Source organism: Pseudorca crassidens, chromosome 2, assembly GCF_039906515.1.
Source record: "Pseudorca crassidens isolate mPseCra1 chromosome 2, mPseCra1.hap1, whole genome shotgun sequence".
In the NCBI taxonomy this organism is placed as follows: Eukaryota; Metazoa; Chordata; class Mammalia; order Artiodactyla; family Delphinidae; genus Pseudorca; species Pseudorca crassidens.
The window spans coordinates 46,560,712-46,588,674 of NC_090297.1; the positions used below are offsets into that span (position 1 = coordinate 46,560,712).

The 27,963-nt window shown below is 40.9% G+C and overlaps 1 long non-coding RNA gene across 1 annotated transcript in view; it reads left to right on the top strand.

Moving 5' to 3' along the window:
- The first annotated feature begins 6,567 nt into the window (after nucleotides 1–6,567).
- The window catches only part of LOC137210549 (uncharacterized), a 93,956-nt gene continuing 72,560 nt past the window's right edge, over nucleotides 6,568–27,963 (top strand). Inside the window, exons 1-2 of the long non-coding RNA XR_010936609.1 lie at nucleotides 6,568–6,609; nucleotides 26,648–26,792. This is a non-coding gene — a long non-coding RNA (uncharacterized lncRNA). The remainder of the gene's footprint in view (nucleotides 6,610–26,647; nucleotides 26,793–27,963) is intronic.

Below are 27,963 nucleotides of genomic sequence, written 5' to 3' on the forward strand. Positions count from 1 at the left end.
TTGTTATTCCCCCAAAATGCCATATGCCCATCCAGCTTTTATGTTTTGGCACATGCTATTCTTTGCCTCTAGTATCCTTTATGATGTCAGCATTGGCAAAATCCTACACAGACTGTCCCCAGATACAGAACCATAGGAGTCCTTATTTCATATTTCCTAGGATTCTGCATCAAGTTACCATTTTTGATCACCCTGTTCCTGCACTGATTTCTTGTTTGGCTATTTGGACTCTGCTCACGTTCCTATAATAAGACATAGGCCTTGTTCCTGATACCATGTTTTGGTAACCTTTATGGGAATCCAGTGAAATCCAAACCTGGATGTCCTTGTTTGTTCCTTCCCCCAGTAGTAACCTTAACCACTACCCACCCTCATCCATTTAACTGACCTTCCTCCAAATAATTGAGAGACTTAGCTAAGGCTAACTATTGGTCTACTTGGTTCCCTTCTCTTACTGCTGGACCTTCAGAGGTTTATCCCTCCTGCTCAAACTGTCTCCTGTTGCCACTTACTGTGTCCACCATCTGTCCCCTGCTCTTTCCTTTCAGCTCTGGAAATGGCTGGATCCTAGAAAGCATGCATCTGGCCACTGTCACCACCTGGCTGAAGCCAGTAACCATCTCACCTAATGACATGCAATAATTAAGGGAATTCTGACTTCTTCAGATTTTAGGAAGCCATGTCCTATAAGAGCAATCATACTAAGGGCCAGAGACTTCAAAATTAAAGTTCCTAGTGTTTCTGGAGCCATCTCCTTTTAGAGTTTTATAACGTTTTATCCTTGGTCAGAAACATAGCTCCTTCATAGCATGTATGTTATTTATAAATAAGCTTTGTGGTCAGATGTATAAGACTCCAAATACCAGAGCTGCGTGTTTATTTCTATATTACCTTGGGTAAAGATACTGAACCTCTCTGACCACCAGTGTCCTTATCTGTAAAATGATGATCTGACCTCCATCACAGGGACATTGTGGGGAGTACATGGGGTCAGTTATATATGAAATCATGCCTTGAGGTTACACTGTTAAGCGCTTCCCACCATTGGCTCCTTTGCATTCTTTTGATAGTAGAGCCTTTTCCTGGATCTAAAACACAAATTTTATTCTGGGAAAGAAACAAAGTAGGTCCTTGAATGTCCATCAGAGGGGTTCACCTCTTTAACACTCCACCTTCTTATTGCCTTTGACTCTTATAGTCACAGATCTGTCTTAATATGTTTGCATAGCCATCCGATTTCAACATGTTCTCCCTGAAACTTAACCACAGAGATCTTGGGCAACCTCTTCCTGAACTTCCATGGGTAGAAAAGGGAGGTAAAAAGAGGGGTTGTTTAGGGAGGCCTCATAATGGACTAGTCTGTGCTAGGAGAATTTCATAGTGATTTATATGTCATCTCATTTAATGTCTAAGGGACTCTGTGTGTGTGTGTAGTTACTGCGATTGTAGCTGCTACTATTACTTTTATCACAATAACTGCTGCTATTACTATTATTTAATACTAAAGATAGTTAGGATGTGTCATAACAGAGTGGATAAAGTCATAGTCATTGAAGCTGGGCTGCCTGCTTCAAAGCCAAGCTCAGTTTTCTCATCATATAATTGGAATGAAAATATTAACAATACCCATTTCATGATGTGGATCTGAAAATTAAATGTGTTAATACAAATAAAAACTTACAAAAGTATTTGGTCAGAGTAAGTGCTGTATAAGTTGTAGCTACTGGTATCATGTTAATAGTACTGTTAGTATTAAGATTCTGGTGTGCAGTCAGGAGCTTCAATTTCAGGCTAAGGAATTTAGCCTTCAGTTGATACTGAGAATACATGAACCTTCCAAATAGTAGTACTACTATGTACTATGTACTATTTACTATGTACTATTTATGATGTGCGTCTTCTCATAGGCTGGTGTGAAATTTTCTTCTCTGGACAGAGTTTCTCAGGCACAGAACCATACCTAAGTGGCAGAAGTCCAAAAATAGTGCTAGAGGGTCCATGTTTGGAGAAATGTCTATTAGGTCATCTACCCATTTTTTGATTGGATTGTTTAGTTTTTTGTTATTGAGTTGTATGAGCTGTTTGTATATTTTGGAAATTAATCCCTTGTTAGTCACATCATCTGCAAATATTTTCTCCCATTCAATATGTTGTCTTTTTGTTTTGTTTATGGCTTCTTTTGCTGTGCAAAAAGCTTATAAGTTTGATTAGGTCCCATTTGTTTATTTTTGCTTTTATTTCTATTGCCTTGGGAGACTGAAGCAAGAAAACATTGCTATGATTTATGTCAGAGAATATTTTGTGTATGTTCTCTTCTAGGAGTTTTACAGTGTCATGTCTTATATTTAAGTCTTTAAGCCATTTTGAGTTTATTTTTGTGTATGGTGTGAGGGAGTGTTCTAACTTCATTGATTTACATGTAGTTGTCCAGCTTTCCCAACACCACTTGCTGAAGAGGCTATCCTTTCTCCATTGTATATTCTTGCCTCCTTTGTCAAAGATTAATTACCCGTAGGTGTGAGGGTTTATTTCTGGACTCTCTATTCTGTTCCATTGATCCATAGGTCTGCTTTTTTGTGCCATGCTGTTTTGATTATTGTAGCTTTGTAGTATTGTCTAGAGTCTGGAAGGGTTATGACTCCAGCTTTGTTCTTTTTACTCAGGATTGCTTTGGCCATTCTGGGTCTTTTGTGGTTCCATATAAATTTTAGGATTATTTGTTCTAGTCCTGTGAAAAATGTCATGGCTAATTTGATAGAGATTGCTTTAAATCTGTAGATTGCTTTGGGTAGTATGGCCAGTTTAACTATGTTAATTCCACCAATCCAAGAACATCTTTCCATTTCCTTGAATCAACCTTGATTTTTTAATCAATGTTTTATTGTTCTCAGCTTATAAGACTTATAAGTCGCTTAACTTTTAAGTAACATGAAAACATCTAGAAATAAGAGCTAGAAGGTCAAGTTGGCATGGTTCTTAGATAAGCCATTAGTACTCAAAGACTCTTGAGGCAGTGGCTTTGGGCTGTACTTCTAGGACTCTTAGGGGCACCTGATCATTTTCTTCTGTCCTTAAGAGTCTTTGGGGATAACATTTGAGAAGTGCGTCTAGCTGCACATCTGGGACTGGATTAGAGAAGATAGTAGGGTATGATCAGGGCCTTGAAGAGTGAACAGGAGTTATGCAGGCAACAGTTGTGGGCACAGGTTTCTGAGAAGAACAATGTGATCATAGTGGAATTGATTTTTGAAGATCATGGTGGAAGCATGTAGAAGTGAGTAGAAAGTGGAAGAGACTGGAGGTGGGGGACCAGTTCAGAGGTTTCTATATTTATCCAGGAGGTAGGGAAAGGTGTCAACTTATTGTAGGGATCCCTTCATGAGGCCCGTAGCAGGCTGGGGAGAGAAGTTAATACAGCAGGAGTGGGGAACATGAGCATTTGGGTCACTTCTTCATGTGACTCACCTGTACCTTCAGGGCCTGTGTGAGCCCAGTCTTGTCTATACCATTTCCATTTGATGATGGAGTGCAGCCATGCATGCCCAACTTTATGGCTTGGTGGGTCAGATAACATACAGTTCATGAGAGGCAGCTTAGGTTGCAGGATAACTTGGCCCATGGCTAAGTGTTCAGCCTCTACTAAGGCCATTACAAGCCATAGAAGTGCTATAGGAATGGAGAGAAGGCAAACACTGTGAGAACAATGTGAAGGGAGATAGAAATGACATACCAAGGTAGAAGGAAGCCAATACACCACTGGTTTAAAACAGACGGTACCAAAAGGGATGGGAGGAAAACTTTAGTTATATAACTTTGGGGAGGTTACAAGACATGATTGGTGTTTTCCTTTTTCATATTTAAATTAAAATATGCTGAATGTGGATTGGGTGTTAAGGATAGTATGTTAGGAGTTCAGAGAGGGGAACAAGAACTGTGGGCTGGATGTGATGGAGAAGTGGAAATCAGAGAAGCTTCTAAAGGAGATGGCACCTGACCTGGCCCTCAAAGATTTGGTAGGACTTTGGGGGAATGGATAAACATTCTAGACAGGGAAAAGGCATTGAGCCTGAAGTCCTTAAAATAATGCAACTTGTCTCCTGACTTTGATTCATGGGGGAAGAATTCACCCAAAGCCATCAGCTAAGTGGAAAAACTCAAAGGTCAAGGACCATACATTTTTTTGTAACATTTTGCATTTTTTTGTAGCATTTCTCATTTTTTGAGCTTAAATGAAGCCGAACCCTGCAGGGAAATGAGCACATGTTACACATCTCCAAAGCCAGGAGGCCTAGTACCCAGGAAACTGTGCTGGTAGGATAGTAATACAAATGACTAATGCATCCTCCCAGGTCTCCTGTGGTTTCAGACCTGGGAATCTGGGCCAGGCAGGAGACAAACAGGCGGTGGCTCCAACTGAGGGTGGTGATTAAGCAAGAAGCAGCCCAGTGACGAAGATAATGTTGTTCTGGGAATTACAAGAGGGGTTCTTACTCCAGTGGCCCTGAACAAGCCAGGTTCCTTCTCCGGGCTTCAGTTTTCCTCATTAATGTCTTGATATAATATCCTAGAGGGCCATGAATTACCAGCAAGTGTCTGCCCCATTAGCCAGGGCTGCATTCTAAGACATGTCCTAAAATCCAACCACATACAGGCCCAGGCTTAAGGACAAGTCATTTTGTACTTATTCCTACTCATTCTTTAAGATCCAGTTAGCTGCTGTCTTCAGTGGGAGGATCTAACTCCCCGAGATAGAGTTTGTAGCTCCTTCCACATCACTTGGAATACACAGTTGTCACAATCAGGACCTTGCAAGGCAGTATCAAGAGAGCCATCTCCTCTCTTTCTCTATGGACGTTTCAAATGCAGGCAAATCTTTGAATTAAGCTTTTCAGATCAGGATTCTCAGCCCTAACACGGGGTCTGCCTGGCAAAAGAAGGAATAAATGAGACCCTGACTTCTCTGAGATATGAAATTGCTCCTAATACAGGTGCAGAGACTTAATTGTTTCTTGGACTGTGTGACTGGGTAACCTCTTCATCTGTTTGAGAGTCAACGTATGTTTCTCCCAAGGCTTGGACTGCTAGATATCCCAGAAAACCACCTCCTGATTTACGTTTCTCCTTAAGTCTTTTACAGGTACAAAATGTTAGAAAGAGAAGAGGGCAGAGCCTGAGACAGCCATGGGTTCAAATCCAAGGTCCACAACTTGTTTGCTATATTTTCTTAGAAAATTCACTTTACCTCTCTGAGGCTTCATGTCTTCATCTACAAAATCCAATAATAATATTGACTCCAAAGGGTTATTGTGAAGATTAAGTGAAGCAGTATACATAAAATTAGCACAGTCGAAGGTTTTTGAAAATGTAAGTTGAAACCCTGCTATGTGTCAGTCTGACACGAATGCACACTTGGGCTTCCCTGTAAGTTATTTGGAATGCCAGGGAAAGTGTAGTTTTCTCCCAGGCAGGGGGGCTGGAGGTGAATTTACTTCCTTCTTAATCAGACTATAGCAGAAGAAGCTTGCAGGTGGGTGGGCAAGGCCCAGGCTGCTCTGTACCTGGCAGACATCCAGCTGGGCTTAGCTGTGTTCATCCTGGTGCCAAAAGGACTCATTCACAGAGCAGGGCTTCACCCCTAGGAAAACCCAGGAGGAGCTGCCCCCAGCTGTGCCCACCAAACGTGACTCTGCTCTGCTGAGACAAACCCTGCATGTGACCTACCACCCAGCCATGTCCCCTCCTCCAGATGCTCACAGGGGTTCAGCTCAGAGCACCCCCTCTCCATAGAGTGTGATTCAGGTGACAGTCACAGAATCCTCACTCAGCACCAGAATGTGTGATCTATGTTTGCTCACTGAATCTTCACCAGCCCAAGAAACAGTGACATTGTTCTAGTTAACACACAGGGAAACTGGAGCCAGAAAACCTGTGATACCAGAATTTTTTCATTTCTCTCAGTTTTAAAAACGGAGTTCTTTCCCCTCTATGTTACCAGAGCAGAGATAAATCCATACTTCATCTTCAGAGGAAGACACTGATAATCAAAACACAATAATAAATACCATAAGAATAGTTATAACATTCATCAAGCTATTGCTAGGCATTGTGTAAAGCAGCGGTTCTCACAGGGAGCAATTTTGACCCCTGGGGAACATTTGATAATGTCTGGAGACATATTTGGGGTGCTATGGCATCTAGCAGGTAGAGACCAGGGATGCTGTTAAACATCCTACAATACACAGGACAGCCCCCATAACAAAGAGTTATCTGGTTCAAGATGTTAATAGTGTGGAAGTTGGGAGACCCTAATGTAAGTCACTTAAATGAAGTATGTCTTTTAATCCTCATTCAAGTCCAACAAGATAAATAGAATTATTGTCCCTTTAAGACACAAGGAATCTGAAGCACAGATTGGTTAGGTAACTTCTTCCAAGATGACCCTAGGAAGTGGTAATGCCAGGAATTTGAATCCAGCATGTTGTCTTTATTAGTCCAGGCTGTTAAAACAGAATACCATAGACTGGGTGGCTTATAAAATATAGAAATTTATTTCTCATTGTCAGAAGGCTGGGAAGTCCAAGTTCAAGATGGCAGCAGATCTGGTATTTGGTGAGTGCCTGCTTTCTGACTCATAAATGGCCATCTTTTCACTGTGTTCTCACATGGCAGAAAGGGTGAGGGAGCTCTCTGGGGTCTCTTTTATAATTGCAAAAATTGCGTTCATGAAGGCTTCACTATTATGACATAAGCACCTCCTAAAGACCCTCACCTTCAAATACTATCACGTTGGGTTTAAGATTTAACATATGAATTTCGAGCCTACAGCACTCACAGCACCAATAGAGTGCCTGGTGCTTACGGAAATGGAGGGGATTCCTGTGAAGAGATGGTCTGTGAATTCCTCTGTGCACTGATGAGCTCATATGGACTAAGGAATGGTTTCAGATTTATCCCCTCTTCACTGAGGGCTGGGAAGATTCCAGAAGGAGCAGATAGTTCTTAAGGTTGAGAAAGTCCCCAAAGTCATAGAAAAGTCCCACAGAAAGGAATCCTGGGCTGAAATCAGACTTGTCCAAGGTCCAACATGGCAAGCAGATGTCAGGGCCTGGGCCCCAACACACCCTCCACGCTCCCCGGCCAGGACCCTTCACAGGATCTTGTTATGTTCAAACATGAAAATCAATGTGAAAGTGCTTAGAAAGAGGACCAGGGATGTAGGGACATGAGGGATAAATATATCAAGATGGGTTTTTCGTGAAAGGAGAATGCTTTAAATCCTTTAAAATGCACACATTGCCAGAATGATCCTAATATGAAGTGTTCATGGATGCAGGTCAAGGGAGGTGTCTTCAGGCAATGAAGTCTTCCACCCACCGCCTCCTTGAACCCCATGCAAGTCAACATAGCTTTATGCTCATTGTTGACCATGCACAAATATGACCGTATTTAGGTGGCTCCAAAGCATTTGCTAATTGATTTTCAAGAATGCAAGTTTTGTTTGTTTGTTTTATTCTTTGAGTCTTAATCAATGTTCTTAAGTTGACAATTAGCCTTTGAGTTGACAACCCCTTCTCAGTTTTCAATTTACGTTGCAATTATCTCAGCCAAAGGGGGTCTCCCTCGTGCTTCTTACACCCCAGTCCCTTACTTTCTGTACTTAAAATTCTCATGATTCTTTGCTAATAGTGCTTTGAGGGATCTAGAAACTATTTGGTGAAACCCAAACATTTTATGGATGTGGTAAATCGGGCTTAGAGGAAAAGGAAATGACTTTGCTATTATAATAACCACAATCATCAGCACAAATTATTATCATGATTAATATCTCTGCATATGTGTATAAAGCTTTAAAGTTTATAACTCATTTTTATTTAATTGATCTTGCTTGAATACCATAGCAACATCATCAGGCAAAGAGGACAAAGAATATTCTTCTCATGTTTCAGGTGAGAAATAGATGATGCAAATGACTCCAAGTCACACAGTTAGGAGAAGAGAAGGCAGTCTTAGTCCCTACACCCAAACCTAGGTCTCATGGCAAATTATTGTGTACTATTGACACTGTATGTCTTTGCACATAGCTACTTACTGAGCCAAGCCAATTGCCTAGCTTTGTTTGTTGCTTTGAAGGGCATAACGAGGCCAAATTCAAGGAGTCAGATCTGACTAGTAGAAGTAGGACCTTAGACAAATTATTGAACTTGTCTAGATCTCAGTATCTCCATCTGAAAAACAGATTTTTGTATCATTATTGATGATCTATTAGAACCTGTTACAATAAAATGGTGGTTATTAATATTAAAATGGATTACTCTGACTTTTTGGCCTCCCCTGGTCACCAGTGAGGCTACTATATGACTCTTGGAGATGTATCATTCTAGCCTGTATTTCGTTCTTATGCCAAATAGAGACCCACTTCACCCCTCCCCCCACTTTAATGGTTGATCTCTTAGTCAGGGGCAAGAAAAAATAAAGCATAAGTTATGAAGAGTTACCACAGCTGGAGGCATCCTTCATGATTAAAGGATAAACAAACAAATCTTTTGAGCAAAGTAGACTGTTTCTTTACAGCAATAAAAACAACCTTCTACAGTCACATACAAGGGCTGTTTTGAAGCTGGTTTCCCACTCCAGGGTCAGACGGGGGCTGAGACTTCATTATCCTTTCATCTCCAGAATTTACTCCATTTGTTGCTCAATAAGAACCAGCCGTGCCCCGTGGCCACCGAAAAAGCTGATTCTATACCAGGCTGCACTACTAATGTGCAGCTTCCACTGTCACGTCTCCCACATATCTGTATATGCTATAGGTTCCTTCCATCTCATTGAAAAGTGCACTTGTCATCTTGTGCTCCCTACGCTCCCCCATGCTGCTCCTTCTGTATCTCAGCACCTCTTTTGTCAATCAGAATGGAAATCTGTCAGTTATCTGTGGATGGCAGAGGTAAGTGAAAATCACGTTCTTTTGAGGTGCCTCCCAAATCCAGTCCTTGTTTTAAAACTCTAATCCTGCTATCCTCATTCTGCTCACTCTCATTTCCCACTTCAACTGTTAAAATAGCCTTTCCAGGCTTCCCTGGTGGCGCAGTGGTTGGGAGTCCGCCTGCCGATGTAGGGGACACAGGTTCGTGTCCCGGTCCGGGAAGATCCCACATGCCGCGGAGCGGCTGGGCCCGTGAGCTATGGCCCCTGAGCCTGCGTGTCCGGAGCCTGTGCTCCACAACGGGAGAGGCGACAACAGTGAGAGGCTCGCATACTGCAAAAAAGGAAAAAAAAAGCCTTTCTTAGTCTGCTTTCAAAAGTGTAATATCACTGGATAGTAATGGTGAGACATACCCAGAGGTCCTTTCATGAAGGTCTTCATATGCTACAGTAAGGAGTTAAGAATTTATTTGATAAGTAATAGGGAACCAAATGATGACATCAGATTTGCATTTTGGAAAAAATCACCCTAGCTCCAAGTATAGATGGTGAATTAAATGGTAAAGAGTAGAGGGTGGAAGCAAGGCTAGTGAGATAATTGCAATAATCTAGCTGAAAGTTGACCAGAATCTTTAGTAGAAATAGAGTGGAGGGAATTGCTTGAGAAATCGTAATGCGGTAGAACTAAAAGGATTGGTATTTAATAGAGTGTTGGGGGTAAGGGAAGCCAGAATCTAGAATGGTGACCAATTTTTTTTGTCTTGGAATGGATGGAAACATTCACATTGGAAAAGGGAAAACTCAGTGAGATGAGATCTTTCTTCAAATACCTCAAAAGCTGTGATAGAAAAGAAAAACAACAACACTGATTGATTTAAGTTCTGAATGTCTTCTGAAGGTAAAACAAAAGGCTGAGGTTGGAAGAAGTAGATTTGGGATGATATAAATAGAGATTTCTAGAAGGTTGCTCCCAAAAGTGTTCTGATGGGGAGTTCATTGGTTCACAGATAGGTTCAGTATTCAGTTGTATAATGTAAGATGAATCATTGATAAACAGGAGGATTCCTTCAAACATGGTGATTCTGGGATTCTCTGAGTGCCCGGGGATGAACCTTATGAAGAAGCGCAATGATGTCATCAAGACAGTGCTGGGCTGGCAATCTGGTGACCAGTGTTCTGGTCCCAGTTCTGTGTCTGCCTAACTTACAGGATGACATTAAATTGCTTTCCCCTGGGCTCTAATTTTCATCTACTTAAGAGGTGAGTTACAGCGGTTGGTCATTGATCATACTGATGAGACCAGTTCAGAGGTGTGGTGGGTGAACGTCTGCACGGAATGGTATGAAATAATTTATGTCTGTTTCATCTTACATCCATCCCATTCTTTTTCTCACTCTGTTCTGCATTGTAGGGAAACGTAGTTTTTAATATCCATTGCCAAATGGCTTCAGACCAGCTTGAGTTTACAGGAGACCCTGGAGGGAGGTTTGAGGGCAGAAGGAGAAGGTAAGCCAGGATATTTCTCCCCCATTCTCTCTACTTTGAGTAGCATCCCCAGCAAGACCTTCATTGCCTACATCGTTCTGGCTACCACTGGATAATCCTCTCTATTTATGGTCCAAGCTCACACGAGGCAGGCTCACTGGCATTCCAGCTTTCATGGAGCTCTGGAAGCAGCGTCTTCTCCCTGTCTCTCTAGCCTTACAGGTGGTAGTGGCTTTGGCCATGGCTATCACCTTCCCCTGTCAATCTTTCATCTCTTCTCTATGCAGGGCCCATGCCCAGAGACAAGTCTGACTGTATTCATCCATTTTTGGTCAGCAGAATCCTGGGCCCTGCGTTCCACACATTCTGGGCCATCAGCCAGGCACCCCTGTTGTTTCCAAGCACATTTTTGAGAAGGACATGGGGACCCAAGCCCCAAGAACAACAGTTCCTTGGGTGTTCCTGGAATGACTTGAAGTCGGTTGGGGAGAGCGGATAGCCATTTCTGTTTCGCTGGGATAGAAGCACTCTTCCTAAGGCATAAATCCTTCCCCAGATGTGGTAGGCAGGCTCATCCACAGGAAATGTTTAAGCAAATAAACCTGCCACTACAGTTTTCAAGTGTCCTATCTGAGGAAATCTGAAAAGAAGGCAACACACATAAACTAACTCAGCAAGCTTTGTATAAATGAGTGGGAGGCAAATACAGTGGGCCACAGAAATGGAAAGGGGAGCCTCAGTTTTCACCCCAGTATCGTTTTTTCCCAGGTTAACCATGACTTTACATATTTTAAAATTCTAAGATACTGAGTTTCTTAGATTCTGAGTTTGTTGCTGTAATTCTTGTGTCTCTAGGCCTCCCCAGTCTATGGATATAGATTGTGGCCTCTTAATAATAATTATCCACGTTTTGCTGGCTATTTCCCCCATCTGCTTCTGCAGGCTTGTTAGCCCATCCCAAATGTGTTACTGCTGGGCTGGCCCTTCTGTCCCCCCTGCACCCCCTGGCAGATGGCTTCTTTTCTGTGGCTCCAGTTCCCACCAAGCTTTGATGACACTGTTTTCTCCCCTTCTCCCTTCAGACCCAATGGTGGAAAAAGCTTCCTGCAGTTGCCAACCCCTAGATGCCTCCTCATCCTTTGTTGACCCACTTAACACTTCTGCTGTATCTGTAAAAAGTCCCTTCATTAAATTCTTGTTCAGTTAAGCTCTACTGAGTTTGCCATCTCTTGCCTGTGTCCTAGGGGGATCTCAAGTAAATTCAAGCTAACTTTCCACTGTGCCATTTAGCACTGATCATGTGCCTGTCTTGGGCCAGGCATAGCCTTCTTCTCTTGTTCTAACTGACCTTACTGAGGTGTGTGGTTTGGAAAACACCAGAGGGCCTCTCATCACTGCTGGATACCACTATGCCATGGCAAGGTGCGGCCTGTCTCCTGATGTTCCCATGGCTGCAGGCTTATGTAGTGCCAACGTGGAGTCACATTTCCTAGAGCCTTCACTGTGCTGACGCCTTTCCATTCTGCTCAGAATTGAGAAGAACATCCCTTTCTCCTAGTGTGACCATCTCATTGAGCACAGCTGTCCCAGTGTCTTACAGAATACCCTCCTACCCCATGAAATTAGCATCCTTTAGCTTAAGCCTGGAGACCTCCTCCATGGTACCTGACAGGTTTGTGCAACTGGGCCAAGAGCTATAAGAGTGTTAGGATGAAAAAGCATCTATGACTAAGAAAGTCTGGGCAACACTGGACTAAAAAAGATTAAAAGGAGGTCTTTTTCTAGTTGCTCAAAGCCTTTCAATGGACTATGAATCTCCAAAAGGGACCAATAGGATACAGCATCTGCCCATGTTATTTGGCCCTGGAATACTTCTATCAGGGACCATTTCTTAGACTATGATTTTGGGAAATGCTGGTCTATGGTATTACAGCTTTCCAGTAAGAATTGTGCATTATTTAGTATTTCCACTAGTTTGTGACAATAATGACGCTTTCTACATCTTTAAAATATTACCTTAGGCGACAGAATGGGCTTGCCAACGAGAGGCCACTTTGAGGAGAAGCAACATAGTGTCATGGAAAATAACTGGGACTCTGGGTTCAGGCAGACTTGAGTCTGGATTCTGACTCAGTCATTAAGTGGCATTTGGCAACTCACTTAGCCTTTCCGGACCTCAGTTTCCACATCAGTAAAATGAAACCGATAGAGTCTATTAAATGTGATGATGGTAAATTTTCTACCCCTGTGTCTGGAATATAGAAGGTACTCAACAAGTATGACTTCCCTTTCTTTAGAAACAAATTCTCTATCACATGGGCCAGACTGCTCACTGCTTATCAGAGGCCTCGTTGACTATTTCTTTCCTAAGTCTTTCTTATTTCTGAACTTCTGTAGCATTTAAAGGATGCGCAGGGTCTGGAGAGGCAGAGAATAAGTCTTAGTGAATTAGAGAAAGTTAAAACAAGAGACATTCTTTGTAATCTCAACTCATTATCAATGGCAGCTGCTGGACCAGCTTTGAATTCTAGGAACTAGATCTCAACAATCCCCTTTGAGGCAAAATCCACAAGGATTTTTTATTTCTCATTCCAAATCTGGAAAGAAGTATTTTCTCTCTAGTTTCTATTTCTTTTTAACGTTGTTACATAATCCTTATTATAAAAGTAATTCACACAAAATCCCATTGCCTAAACGCATCAGATATTTTCATTTTTGCTGGTGACTTTCAGTTTTTGTGATAGTGTAAAATATGTTTGCATATAATCAGAAATTACTAGACATAATATTAAATATTATTCCAGGTTGATGGTTTGTCTTCTGAATTATTTCTAATGATTACATGATAGTCAATCAAAGATTATTATGAGGATTAAATTCAGGTAATTTTTTTTTTTAAAGTCTGCCCTGGTGACTCATTACATGATCATGTCCCATTGTTGGAGATATATATACATATATATACGTGTGTGTGTGTGTATATATATATATATATATATATATTCACCATTTCTTTCTGTCATGGCAATCTTCATGCGTGTATGTCAGGGTACTATTCTGAGATATTAATTTTTTTCTGTGTCCTTGATCCTCCCTCCCCTCATCCAAACACAGATAGATTGTTCTTCCTCCAGCATAGAGGGGGCTTGGGTTTGGGCTAAAAGCACAGTTCTCTACAAAATTCTTCTCTTTTTGACTTCTGTTTTCAAAAGCTTGTTGTGGGAGTATGGGTTCTGGTGGGCTGAAAAGAGAGGGCAGCCAGGGGGTCTGGGGAGAGGCAGAGAGTCTTAGAAAATAGAGTAAGAATATGATTCCTTCTCTCCTCTTTTTTGTGGGGGGGGGGAGGAAGAGGAGGGTACCATCTCCCAAACCCCCTGGGATGAGAGGAAGTGGGGAAAAGGAAAACTGTGTGACCAAGAACATCAATAAAGCAGGAATCCAGGTCTTCTTTCAGCCACAAAGGAAGGTGGCAAGATCCTACCACGAAGGGTATGCATGATATGGGACTGAAGAAAAAGCATTCTCAGCTTTATCAGTGATCCCTTTACCGTACGTGTGATGCAGAAGCGACAGAGAGGCTGAGTTCCAAGGCACCTTGAGGGTGGGGTGATGGTCAACTGAAGGCCAGCCTCATCCCAATCCCGAGAAGCTTTGGGATAAGTGATCTTGGAAACTTGATACAATCCTATATTCAGGAAACTCCAATAACTGAAATTAAACTTTCCAGGACAATCAGAGAAATGGGTTTCAGGGTCAGAAATTGAGTTGAGTTATAGAAAATCAGAATGCTTTCACCCTTGAGTATGTGAGATAAAATTCTTACCCATTTTTGATTATTTTTTTTAAGATAAACTTCCTGAGGAAAAAATTCTGGGTCAAGATATATAAACATTTTTATATCTCTTGTTTTATGGTTCCATCATTTTCCCAAAGAATTACCTTAAATTACCCTGATGCTAAGAATGATTGAAGGTACTGTTTTCACTGTATATTCACTAGTTTTAGTTACTAGTATTTTAAAGGAAATTATTGCTAATTGAATAGTGAAAATATTACTTCAACTTAATGAGCATTTCTTAAATTATTATAGAGTTTGAACATCATTCCATGTACTTATTTGTGAACTGAATTTCTTCTCATGTATATTATATTTTGGTTATTACACACAATTAGCTTTGAAAAAATAAATCATTTTTTTCTGTAATAGCTTATTTTTCCTTTTGGATAGTGCCTCTCACAGAATATTCTACCTCTTAAACCTCCTTCCCAATCCAGACCCAACCCCCAAACTCTCACCACTGAAAAATATGTCTTTCATCAAGTGAGTTAAGTTCTGACTACCTAAAAGGCCAAGTTCTCCCTTTCAGCTGAGATGGACAGGTTCTAATTAGGCAGCATCGTGATTATAAGGGAATTATTCACTTATGAAATACAGAGGAAATGTGATAGGGAGTCAGGCAACCCATTGCATTATATAAATAGTTGCAGACGCTTGGGAGTTAAGACTCACTACCATTGGCTGCACATTTTCTGAAGGAAATAACCCAGATGAGAAATATACCTTGGGTGGAGACACACAATATAAGCCTTGTATAAGCAAACCCACATTTTATTTATAAAAATGAGTTTAGAAAAATTACAGCTCCACAAAATGTTACTCAAGAGCACTTTCTTCCACTCAATCCAGGCAAATTTGAGAGGTCCCAGTGGTGAACTTGAAATGAGCACTGGATGAGGAATGCCCTACTTTTCTTCATCTACTATCTTGCCTGGTTAAATTCACTCAGCCTTTAAGTAGTTTGGGTCAGGTGTCATCCTCTTCAGGTAGCTTCCTTTGACCATCGGATGGAATAGTGATCCTGATATGTGCTTTGGTAAACATGTTCTTCTGTCTTCTTAGAAATCTTATGCCTCTTTCTCCTGTGTTTTTAACTTCTCCCTCTCAACTGGACTGCTTCTATCAATAATCAAGCATGCCCCAGTCTCTTCCAATTTCATCAAAAGACTCTCAGGAACCCACATTCCCCTCCAGGGGTTGCTACATTTTTTCTCCTTCCCTTAATTGAAGAATTTCTTGAAAAAACTGTCTACTCTCTGTCTCTACTTTTTCATCTTCTCTCAACCCATTCCAATCTGGTTCTGCTCTGTAATTCCACCAAAGTGGCTCTTACTTGAATTACCTTTATGTTGCTAAATCCAGTGAACCACTTTCAATAGTTTTCATTGTACTAGACTTATCAGCAGCCTCTATCACTGCTGACCACTGGCCCTCTGTCTTGCTTTACTCTTACCCTGGCTCTGTAATACCACATTCACTTGATTTTCTTATCACCTTTCCAGTTGCCCCTCTTGAGCCTTCTTTGCTGGATATTCATATTTGTCCTGATCCCTCAGTGCTGCACTCACCCTCTTCACTCATCGTCTCTCCTTCCAACAGCTATCTGCCAATACTTGCCATATTTGTGTCTCAGCTCAACTTACCACTTCTGAGTTTTAGCTTTGCATATCCAAAATCCACCACGGCCACTCTCAAAGGCAATATGTTCCAAAGTGAATCCATCCTACTCTTCCCCCAACCTGCTCCTTCTCCAGTGTATTTCAGGTGGGAATACTCTCCTTCAAGTTCTAGGTTATTTTGTTTTTTTCTTTCTAGTTTATGTTTATTTGTTCATGGATCTATTGATTGATTAGTTGACTGGATATAAGTTGTATTTTTCGAACAGTCAAGGAGAAGGCTTTACACTTCATTATCAGCCTAGAAAAACTTCCTGTTTAACAAAAATTGCTTCCTCAATTCTCCTTTCGAATGTGATTCATCAGTATTGTCAATGATATATGAATTCTTTGCAAATCCTGAATCTCAAAAACAAAGTTATAGGACATACATCTTTTATTTTAAACTATTAACCTTGGAACCATAAGTTTATGGTACTTCTCTGGCACTGAAGGACCCAGATTTAATGCAAATAAAGCAGAGCTCACTTTAAAAAAAAATCAGTTGCTTTGAAATACTTCCAACTATGTGAAAAACAATCACAAAAAGCCTATTTTATCCCCTTTGTGGCTATTGGATGAAGCTGCAGTGGAAGAAGCTACTCAGCTGGGACATATCTTAATCATGATTCTAGCCAAACTCTTAAAAAAACACATCAGCTAGGAAGATCCTGAATACTAATGACAATCCCTTACGTTTGTATAAGCAAACGCATGCATAAAGGATTGCTTCACAATTTGCAAAGCATTTTGCAAAAATTATCTTGAGTCTTGTAGCTGCCCTGCCAGGTAGGCAAGCTTCACTTTACATTTCACAGATGAGGAAACTGAGGTCCAGAGAGAGGTAAGGTCTTTCAGTGTGTAAAGTCATGTAGCTTGTAAGTCTTATTACTGGAGATTGAATTCAGGTCTCTATATTTTGAATTTAGGATTACAGCACCACACCCAACCCCACCCATCCCATTTCTACCCTAACCCTTGCTCTCTTCTCTGAATACAGGAATCCCAGCAAGTATGCTGCACCATCTCTTCCAGGGAAAAGGATGGGTTGGTTTTAGCAGAAGAGGAAAGCATGGAAGAGAGATAAATTTAAGACACTGTCATGGAGAAGCATAAAATTGGGTTGGCCTGAAAGTTACGGTTTAAGGAAGGGAATAGAAGAAGATAAGACTGGAAAAGGTGGCTGGAATCAGAGCAAGAGGGCTTCAAATGTTAGTTAGGCAAAGGAGTTTCTCAGAGCATCCTCATGTCACTGGAAGTGGCACTGTAGGATTAAGTCTCCCTGCACTGCAGGATACATATTCAAAAGTAGCTTTCCAGCACAGATTGAATTGACTCCCACACCCAAGATGACCGTCCTGTGGACCCTGTAACCAGGAAAAAATTTCAAAATGGCTCCAAGTTCAGTCTGGAAACTGGAAAGCTAAATCATTGTAGTCTGTGCTCACATTGAACATATCACCTCCCCACCATCTCCCTGCACTCCAGCTCTACCATTCCTTTGTAACTTTAAAAACACTATTTGTATTTAGGGATATGTACCCTGCTGTATTTCAAGCTCTTTTGTGGGCAGGAACTGCACAAGATTCACATGTAATTACCTGCACTCACTGGCCCTCAATACAGCCTTGCACATGGTGGATGCTCAATGTTAGATGAATAGACCAGTTGATAAAAGGAACCTGGGACCCAGAGAGGTTCAGTGATTAGGTGATGGAGGAGAGGGAGAAAAATGGGGAAGAAATGAGTTTGTAGAAAGATTGTGTTTTAACTCCAAATGGGGTACTCAATAACTGTGTTACTTGGGCAAGTCCCTTTCTTACTCTGATCCTCATTTTCCTTACATGTGAACTGGACAGAATCCAACACTAAGTTTATGGTGTTCTAGTGAAGACTGCATTCAATTTCATGAGATTAATACATAGCTGCTTAAATATATCTGTCACTATATGCTTTCACATTTCTCATATGTAGTTTTCTGCTTTCTATACTGAGTATGAAGCAGTTCACACACTCAGGTATGCAAAACAATATGTCATTGTCCTTTTTTTTTTCCTTAGAGCAACTTGATTCCCTTTGAGTCCCTATCCAACTGAGCTGGTATTATTATTGGGAATTTCCTCCCCCCAGGGGGTGTGAAATGATTCCAAAGTCTTATGCAAGTCAAGGCTAAAGTCTGTCCTCTCTGTCCATTCTCCAGAAAGATCTGGAGAAAAGATCTGGTCTTTTCTCCAGATCTTCCCATGATTGGCTTTTTTTTTTTTTTTTCCATGAAAGTCTAAGCTCACATGTGTGCTCAGAGAAGGCTTTGAGGACACCCAATATAAAGCAATCACTCTCCCTCTATCACACCATTTTGCTTTATTTTCTATATAGCACACAGTAATCTTATATTTTAACATTTGATGTTTTCTGTTCTCCTCACCCATGGAAGCAATATGTTCTGTGTCTGGAATACAGTCCACTTTGGTTGAATCCATCTCTATGGGCTCTGCCATTGAGCAGCACCAAGTCTTGCTAATAAAGGGACCTGATGACTTTGTCTACAGAATCTCTGCTTCCTTTGTTCTTGCCCTCTCTCCTCTCCCCTAGAGATAACTATGTATTCTCTTCTATAGACTTAGGCCTTTAAAAATGTAGGAAGGGACCTTGATTCTGGCTGCTTCTATTTCCAGTTCCTGCCAAGATACTGGAAGCAAGGAATTATAGAGGTGGCCTTTGTATTTGGAGGGGATGTGGTTGGTTCAAGAAGAAAAACCTTAGGAGGACAAAACTTTATTCCAAAATTTCCAAGGTCACTTGATGTTGCAGATACTATTCGTGCCCAGCTTGTATCGCCTTGGCACTCACGTCTCATAAGGCTGCTCTACCAATGCCTGAAATTCTCTGCCTAGATGTAGGGTGGCCAACCATCCTTGTTTGCCTGGGACTGTTCTAGTTTTAGCAACAAAAATTCTGCATTCTGGGAAACATTTCAGTGCTGGCCACTGAGATGGTTGCCCACCATACCTGGGGTAGCCTGGTATTCAGCCTCAAAGCAGGGCAAGCCAGAAGTTTCAGAAAGTTAATTAATGGCCAGCAAGCAGCCCTCAATCAATGATGGACAGGACTTTGGTGGATAAATACCCAGGCTTTTTGTCCTTTGGTAGAGGGTGACTGTAGGTGTACTTTCTGCTGATCTAGGAATTCCTCAGAGGATTAAGCTCTAGTAGTTCCCCAATAGTATCTAATTTGATAAATATAGCATTTATTTGCTGCTTTCTTTTTTCCACCTCCTTACAGGTATTTCCTGGTATTGCTTTCCAAATAAACCACTTGCACTCAAGTCCTTGTCTTACGGTCTGCTTCTTGGGAAACCCAAAGACAAATGACTTTCAAATTGCAGAGCTGGGTTAACACTTGGATTGATGAAATCCCCATCCCGGTATAAAAAGTGTTAAAACAGAATGGGTCCTCTCATTTTGGGATGAAGCTTTCAATAGCATAAAATAGGTGGCAAAAACTTCATGCAGAGGCTTCAAAGGGGGTGGTATAAGGCGGTTTTGTGCCTACTGATCTGTTCAACATCAACTGTTCCTATACCCTTGATGTATGTATTGGGCTAAAAAGAAGGTTTTTATAATGCTGTGGCATTTTCCATGCTCTGCCTCCTCTGTGGATCATCCCAAGACTAATGAGGAGGGCTGCAGAGTCCATCTGAGAAATATATATGCGCTCCGGGACCTTGTGTCTGACCCACATCTGAAGAGTCTTAAGGACAAGAGGTTTTGCTATTTCCCTAGCAGTGGAGCAAACAGAAGTGGCCACTTTGGGGGCAAGTTGCACTTCCCTGGTGTCATAAACCTGGTCAGCCCTCTTTTGATGTGACCAGATGAAGGACTGCTTGAAAAGGGACTTTACCCAAGAGGACTTCATGCTGGGGCAGATGAGGGTGTTGTAAGAGACCCCCATCATGTTATAAGGTTACTGGAGCCATTCTAAGGGGAGTATCTCATGGCTGGGAACTAAAGCCTCAAGCCCAAAACCATGTTAATTAAGGCATTTTGGAAACATTTTTCAGTCCTAGCCAAGCCTTCAGGTGATTTATTCCCTGGCCAAGTGCTTGACCACCTGAGACACCCTGAGCCAAAACCTCCCAGCTAAGCTGGTCCTGGATTCCTGAGCCCAGGAAACATGTGTGGCAATAAATGTTTATTGTTTGAAGGTACTAAGTTTTAGTGTATTATATATATATATATATATATATATATATATATATATAGGTAACTGATACTTCCTTTTAAGAGAGGTGTAGTCAAAAGTTCACCAAAAGTGATCACTGAAGGGTCCACAAAAGCAGCCCATTAAAGTCAGCTTTGAACATTTACCAATCCCGAGGGCACCAATAGAAGATCACAACAGTATCAATCTAGGAGGACCTTTTCTTCTCTCTCCTCCCTCCTATGACTCTGTCCACACCTCCCTACACCCTGGGTTAGCAATCTGGGAAGAAAAGGGGAAATAGGAGACCAGAGAGAAAAAAGATGCTAACCTCCCAAATCTGCAGAAGCAAAGATGCTTTAACTTTCAATGAAATTTGGAATTTTGGGCCATTACATGGGGTTGGGTGTTTTCATTACTGAGATGAAAAAGAGTGAGAGGTAGGGTCAAAAGAATAGCCCTCGATTTCACCTAATAGGCAGAGAGGAAGTAGCCAAAGAGGGGTTTAAATAGAGAGTGGGGGAAAAGATTGAAGGTCCTGTGGAGTTGTCTTCTTTCAGCCCCATCCTGCCATTGGCAAAGTCGATGACAAAGTCCTCCAGAGCCGATATTCTACCTGTCTTTTCAGCATCAGCTCTTCTTTTGTTAGTAGAAGCTTGACTAGTCTCCTTAGTACTTTATAAATATCACCTGTTTTAAGCAAGATCTCTTGGATCCCTGTGTGAGAATTAAACTCTTCCTATTCCATACTGTTTTGGCTCTTTGTGTCTTGGCTGTCCCTTCCTCTTGCCTTTTGTACACACTCCCTTTGTGGTATTTTTAATGCAGTTTCTTAAAGACAAGTAAACTTCCTCTCGTACCAGACAGTGAGCTCACTGAATTTGGATCCTACATGATAAATGTTATAATAATAGATGTTTGAGGACTGATAATGCACAGATTAATGAGACAACCCACTTTGTATTTGAGTTACTACAGATGAAGTCTGGCTTTGCCTCCCAGAGGCTATTAATTGAGTGGGGATGAAAGATTCATAAACAAGGTCCCCTGAACCACCAGAGCCCTGCCCAAAGATGATGACAGGGTACGCACTTGAGGTCAGATGCTGGGGTCATAGGCAGGTCATCAACAAGCGTGCACAGAAAGTGCTGAGCAGACAAACGGAGGTCAGAAGCAGTAGACAGAAGGAGACAGGAAGTCCAAGAAGGGAACAGAATGAAGAGCCAATGTCTGAGAGGCAAACCCAAAACTAGGGTCACAGGGACTCAAGTTTATTCATTGAGTCCCATCAAGTGGCACGCAAACATCCTGTGACGGTTACACAGACCCAAAGCCACACATCTCAATGCTCTTTAGCTTGACTTAAAGCATGGTACCCTGATTTCGGCACAATGGTGGTATCTAGAAATAGGTAGTATTTGGGACTGCAGCCTGCATCAGAAAGGGACACTTAAAGTACACTTGGAGAGCATTTTATAAAAGATTAAGACTATGTTAGTCATTGAAATCAAGAGAGAGTGTTAGGTGGGCTATTGCAATTAATGAAAAGCCAAGGACTTGCTGCCTCAGGCATTGCTTATGAGACTATCCCCAAAAACTTTACAAAAAAAGAGGGGGCGTGCCTGATAAGCTGAGGAACTAAGTTTAGTCAACAGGCACACTTAAGATGCAATCCCATAGCCTATCTTGATCCTAATACGAAGTGGGTCAGTTACCCCTCTCCCATTTAATACTCCTCTCAGAAGTGACCAGACCTCAGGTTATCTAAATAGGAAATCAATCAGTAGAACCTTCTGGTGATAAATACCATGCAAAGAGCAGCAATATGGAGGTGAGACCATGCACATGAGTTATGCCAACTTCCTTTTGGTGGATAGTCACTCCTGCCATTTTTGCTGTGAGGCTGTAATACCTTGGCTTGGCCTGGGCTTCTCAGATGCTGGTTTCCCAAGACTTCCACCCTCTCCCTTCCCAAAGTGGGGCAGTGCTATTTGCTCTGAAAGCTTCAAACCCTGGCTGGTTAGCAGCCAGCTGCAGCCCATCAAACTCACTGACTAGGCATTTGAAAGGGTGGAGCATTTTTAATGCAATGATTGACAATGGCTTCTATCTCACACACCTGCTGCTTTAAAATCCCCATAAAATGTCAGCAGGGAGTGTAAGTGATATATAGCAGTGATGCTGCCCAGGGTAGGAATGTTAAGTGCTAGGAGATGGGAGTGTCTGAACCTCAGCTACTGGAAAGACAATGAAACAACACCCAATCTAATCGGATTCTGAAGAGAGAGCCCAGCACAGGGGGTTCAGCACAGGCAATCACCGTTAAGCCCTGACTTGTGGTTACTGTGTGACTACCACAAGACTGTCCCTGTCCAATGCAGGGCCAGCTCCTGAGGACCAGATCAGGCAGCCCTAAAGTCATTGCTGGCCACCAGGCAGTTTCCTTGTGGGTCAGAAACTGGCCATGATTGTTTCAGGTTTGAGGGACTCTGAATGCTTTCTCAGTGTCCTACATGTAAGACCTGCTCAGTCGAATGGCTCTGTGATAGTTTCCTTATAGGCGGGTTGCCAAATCCAGGTGGCCCAATACTAAAACAAACCTGAGCACAAACACCCTCGAGCCCAGTGATCTTGTCTGGGTGGCCAAAGGCAGGAGGATGAAAAAGATTCCAGGTGCATCTGAGAGCAAGGGTTGAGGAGTTAGGTACAAAGCCAGGTTACCAAAGTTGGAGGGTAACCTGAGTACAGTCTGCAAAGGTGGTCCTCAGTTAGGCAGAGTTCAGAGAGAGGGAGCAGGGAAGGAGCAGCCCTGGACTAATGCTCTAGAAGGCAAGTGGTGAGGGACCCCAGTTCACATTTCACCTCTGGTGTGGTGAGAATGGGCTAATCCTAGGTAGTTACCAGTGAAGAATGGATACTGGGACTTTTACGCTGTGGATTATTAAGTTATTTTAGTTAATAAGTGTCAGGCACTGTGCTGTCTCCTGGGGATACCATAGGCCACGGTTGCTCTTCTTGCCCTCACAGTACTAAGTAGATGTTAAGTGAATATTTCTAGTCCAATCTGATGAGTGCTGGGTGGAATGGGAAGTACAGGGAGCTTTGGGAGCCCTCGATCTGAGGGACAAGGCAGGGAATCCTGTGTACTGCAGAAATTATTTCAATTCAGTAAGCATTTATTGAGCACCTGCTGTATGCCAGGTACTAGAAAGGTATGGGAAACTCTGCCCATTACTGTGAACAAGGACTTAAGGACTGAGTTTCAGTTTCTTTTCATGCCCGTGTCTACAGAAGCAGAATGTAACAAGAGAGTGTGTCCAGGTGCAGGAGTAGTAAAGAGGTCAGAGGGATTATTATAGACCTAAGAGGTTTTTCTTTTATTATTAAATATTCAAAATATACAAAAATGAGAAAATAATAGAATAGATGCACAGGCATATCCATCATTCAGATTTAATAGTCTGCAAGTTGCAAAATTTGCTGTATCTATCTCTCTCTCAACGATTACATCTAAACCTAAATCCTCTTTGCACCAGCCTGTCTCTCTCAGGGGCCAGAGCTCTCCTGAAGTTGGTATCATTCCAAACATTTTAAAAACTGTTACTTCATCTGCTTGACAAATGCCTTCTCCCTATCTATTGCTTGTCTTGCCACTTCAAGTATGCTGGTTTTTGTTGAACGTGCGCTTTAATATATACTGTGTTCAGTCTTACTAATCTCTTCTTTTACATGTGCTTCTTGTGTTTTGATTTAGAAAGTCTTCCCCTACCCTGAAGTCATGAGATCTGTTTCTCTATTGCCTTCTAATAGTTTCAGAGTTTTGCTTTTACCTTTATAGCTTTAAACCTTCTAAAATGTATTTTGTCATGAATTTTAAAGAAAAGATTTAATTTTATCTCCCCCCCACATACATAGTAGCCAATTACCTCAGCATCATTTGGGGATTAGTCCTTCCTTTTCCCACCAACTTCTAATGCCTTTCCTCATATTCATGGTTCTCATATATTTCATATTTGTAAATCCATTTCTAAACACTGTTTTTTTCAGGGTTCATCTGTCTCTGTGTCAATACCATATAATTTTAGTTATATCTTTTGATAAATAATCATATTTGGTAAAGTAAATCTTCCTCTACCCCTCCATTGGATTGGTCATTCCTGATCCTTCACTCTTTCTTATAAAATTTTGGTATCAACATCTTTAGTTGCATAAAAATCAATTATAGAGATTTAAAAATTGAATTATATGAATTTTTATATTACTTTAGGGAAAATGTCATCAATATCATTGTCTTCTCAAGTATGAATATGACTTATATCTCCATTTATTTACATTCTTTTTTTCAGACAAAATAGACTATTTTTTAGCCTTTTTTTTTTTTTTTTTACTATTTATTTGGTTGTGCCAGGTCTTAGTTACAGCAGGCGGGCTCCGTAGATGCAGCTCACCAGCTCCTTAGTTGCAGCAAGCATGTGGGATCTAGTTCCCTGAACAGGGATCAAACCCAGGCCCCCTGCATTGGGAGTGCAGAGTCTTATCCACTGCGCCGCCAGGGAAGTCCCTAGCCTTTTTTTAAATTGAGGTATAGTTGATATACCATATTACAGAAGTTACAGGTATACAATATAGTGATTCACAATTTTTAAAGGCTATACTCCGTTTATAATTATTTTAAAATATTGATTATATTTCCTGTGTTGTACAATATATCCTTATAGCTTATTTTATACCTAGTAGTTTGTACCTTTTACTCCCCTACCCGTATATCGCCCCTTCCCTCTTCCTTCTGCCCGCTGGTAATCACTAGTTTGTTCTCTATATCTGTGAGTCTGCTTCCTTTTTGTTATACTCACTAGTTTATTTTTTAGATTCCACATGTAAGTGATATCATACAGTATGTGTCTTTCTCTGTCTGACTTATTTCCCTTTGCATAATACCCTCCAAGTCTATCCATGTTACTGCAAATGGCAATATTTCATTCTTTTTTATGGCTGAGTAGTATTCCATTGTATATATATATATATATATATATATATATATACACACACAGTGTTCATCTGTTGATGGATACTTAGGTTGCTTCTGTATCTTGGCAATTGCAAATAATGCTGCTATGAACATTGAGGTGCATGTATCTTTTCAAATTAGTGTTTTTGTGGTTTTTGTTTTTTTTTTCAGCTGTATACCCAGGAGTGGAATTTCTGGGTCAGTTGGTAGTTCTATTTTTTGAGAAACCTCCATAATGTTTTCCACAGCGGCTGCACCAATTTACATTCCCATTAACAGTGTGTGGGGGTTCCCTTTTCTCCACACCCTCTCCATATCTTCCACATATCTCATTTATATTTTTTTATGTTCAATAAAGTTTTATAATTTCCTCTATAAAGATGTTAACAGACATTCACATATGTTTTAAATTATTTATGCCTAAGTGCCCTATATTTTTGTTGTTTATGGTTTTCAATTGTTATAGGCCTACAGGTTTATAGCAACAACTGAATTTTATTTATTGATACAGTAACCTGAAACTATGAACTTTTTTAGTTTCCCTGTAGCTTCTTCTGAATTTTTCAAGTAGATAATTTTACCTCTGTACATTATAGAGTTTTATTTATTATTTTCCCCAGTCTTGATATTTTGTATTTGTTTTTATTGACTTATTGCTGTGGCTAGGACCTCCAGTACAATCTCTGTGCTACATATAGAATAACTTGTGAGATTTACTTCTAGTTTACTAATTCTTCATTTATATCTTTTCTGTTCTGTTCATTGTGTTTATAATCTCATATTTCTTCTTTGATTCCCTGATTCTCTTTCACATTGGTCTTTGCTTCCATAGTGTCTTAGATTAGATTATGCTAGGTTATGCTTCAATAACAATCCCAAATGCTTGATGGCTTAAAACAACAAAATTTTCTTGTTTATGTTAAATGTCCTGAAAAATGAGTGGGATGATTTGCTCTACACAGCTCCTCATAAATCCAGGCTGATTGAAGTTATGATTTTTTTTTTTTAATATTGACATATGTCATGAAGTTTTACATTTATTTATTTATTTATTTATGACTGTGTTGGGTCTTCGTTTCTGTGCGAGGGCTTTCTCTAGCTGTGGTAAGTGGAGGCCACTCTTCATCGCGGCGCGCGGGCCTCTCACTATCATGGCCTCTCTTGTTGCGGAGCACAGGCTCCAGATGCGCAGGCTCAGTAATTGTGGCTCACGGGCCCAGTTGCTCTGTGGCATGTGGGATCTTCCCAGACCAGGGCTCAAACCCGTGTCCCCTGCATTGGCAGGCAGATTCTTAACCACTGCGCCATGAGGGAAGCCCTTGATTTTTTTTTTTTCTGCATCATCTGAAGCGTGAGGGCTCTCAGTCACTGTGGAGGGGAGGAGAGCGTTTGTTATGGACTGAATGTGTCCCTCAAGTTCCTATGTTAAAGCTCTAACTCCCAATGTGATAATATTTGGAGATGTTGCCTTTGGGAGTAATTAGAGTTAGATGAATTCACGCATATAGGTCCTGCATGATGGCATTAGCTCCCTTACAGGAAGAGACACCAGAAAGCTTGCTCTCTCTCTCTCTCTGTCACATGACAGAGCCAGAAGATGGCTGTCTTCAAGCCAGAAAGTGGGCTCCCAGCAGCGAGCTGAATGCGCAGTCATCTTGATCTTGGACGTTCAACCTCCAGAACTGTGAGAAAACAAATTTCTGTTGTTTATGCCACCCAGTCTATGGTATTTTTTATGGCCATCTGAGGCATCTAATACAACAAGGAAAGTCATGCACCAGCTTTTAAGTGCTTTGGCCCAGAGTGACATGCATTGCTTCTCATAACAGACTATTGGCCAAAACAAGTCATATTTTCCCACCCATCTATAATGCAGCTAGGAAATATACTTTTCCAGGGGACTAGGAAGGGAAGGAGAACAAGGTATTGGTACATAATGCCAAAGTCTATCAAGTGTTTTATTCCTTTCACTTGTGAGTTCTGTGTGTTTTTGTATATTTTAAAATTATATTTAATCTTTTGAATTACAAACAGTTTACCTAATTATCTCTGATTTTTTTTTTTTTTTTTTTTGGTGGCAGGAGCATTCTGATCTTGCTCTCTTTTTTGGTTAACTCTTGTTTTATAATCATTTTTTTCTTCATGTTTTTAAACTTTTTATTATAAGCTGTTCTTTAGCTGTTTTTCCCTACTTGAGGGAATCCTGTTCAGTCTTGTTTTTCAGAGTATATTCCCATAATATTTATTTTGTTTTTGTTTATTTCCTTCTACCATATACTCTAAGCATATTACTAGTCAAAGATTTTTTGTTTGTTTGTCCTTAATCGTTCTTTTTATTTTTTATTGAAGCATAGTAGATGTACAATATTACATATGTTACAGGTGTACAATACAGTGAGTCACAATTTTTAAAGGTTATATTTCATTTATAGTTATTATAAAATATTGGCTATATTCCCTGTGTTGTACAGTGTATCTTTATAGCTTGTTTTATACCTAATATTTTGTACTGCTTAATCCCCTTCCCCTATCTTGCCCCTCCCCCTTCCCTCTCCCCACTGGTAACCATTAGTTTGATCTCTGTATCTATGAATGTGCTTCTTTTCTGTTATATTCAGTAGGTTATTTGTTAGATTCCCCATATAAGTGATATCATACAGTATTTGTCATTCTGTCTGACTTATTTTACCTAGCACAATGCCCTCCAAGTCTATCCGTGTAGCTGCAAATAGCAAAATTCATTTTTATGGCTGAGTAGTGTTCCATTGTGTGTGTGTGTGTGTGTGTGTGTGTGTGTGTGTGTAACCTCTTTATCTATTCATTTGTTGATGGACACTTAGGTTGCTTATATATCT